This window comes from Pteropus alecto, unplaced genomic scaffold (genome assembly GCF_000325575.1).
Source record: "Pteropus alecto unplaced genomic scaffold, ASM32557v1 scaffold14, whole genome shotgun sequence".
Taxonomy (NCBI): domain Eukaryota; kingdom Metazoa; phylum Chordata; class Mammalia; order Chiroptera; family Pteropodidae; genus Pteropus; species Pteropus alecto.
In genome coordinates this window covers 4,130,064-4,131,092 of record NW_006436810.1, presented here as the reverse complement: position 1 = coordinate 4,131,092, position 1,029 = coordinate 4,130,064, and the positions used below count along the sequence as shown (strand labels likewise).

Below are 1,029 nucleotides of genomic sequence, written 5' to 3'. Positions count from 1 at the left end.
TGCTTTATACTTTTAAGAAGTTTATACTTTTATGTTTATTTTATTTTATTTTTTACATTTAGACTCTTAAGAATTTAGCAAGAAGTGTCACAAATGCCTATTAATGATATTTGAGGGTTTTTTTTTTAATGTCTTTATACATTCCCATTTGGCTTGTTGCCTCACTTTTTGGTGAGTTTATCAAGAGCAGAAGCTTTTTTTTTTATTCCATTAGTATCTCTCCAAAGAATTAGACACACTATGGCATATCATTCATGACACACATTTAATAAATATTCGTAGGTAGCCTCTTCCTTCTAATTTGCTAATGCAAGAGCTGTACCCATACCAAAGGACTTTTCCAAAACTCTGATTCTTTTTTTTTTAGGTGAGGGAACCCTTGGTTGATCTCACAGATTGCAAGGACCTTGTTAGCTTACAATCTCTGATTTATTTTTTATTTTTTATTTTTTACGACTACAGCACCTGGTCTTCCTAGGGGATCTCCCATCCAAGTACTAACCAGGCCTGACCCTGCTTAGCTTCTGAGATCAGACGGGACCGGGCTTGTTCAGGGCGGCATGGCCGTAGACTTCCTCTGATTCTTTATCTGTAAATGCTTCAGTATTATCTTACAAAACAATATCATCATGAAACTATGGAATTGAATATTGATGCAATAATGTTATTTAATATAAGGTCCGTAAACAACTTACTCAATTTTTTCAATGTTTTTTTCTTTACATGGTTTTGTTTTTTATCCAATCTGAAATCATACATTGCATTTAGTTCTCAGGTCTCTTTAAACTCCTTTAATCTTCATAAAATTGATATATTTGAAGATTCCAGACCATTTGTTTTGTAGAATACCTCCAAACCTGGATTTTTACATGCAGGTAAAACATTTTGGACAGGAGAACTGCACAGGTGATGTTGTATAACTCTCATTGCCTCCTTAAAGTGACACATAATTCCTGTTTGTCCCATTATCGGTGATGATAAATTTGACTATTTTGTTATAGTGCTATTTACTATATTTCTTTATTGTAA

The 1,029-nt window shown here is 33.0% G+C and overlaps 1 pseudogene; it reads right to left on the bottom strand.

Moving 5' to 3' along the window:
• Nucleotides 1-453: 453 nt before the first annotated feature.
• Nucleotides 454-572, bottom strand: LOC112481363 (annotated as a pseudogene).
• Nucleotides 573-1,029: the final 457 nt, after the last annotated feature.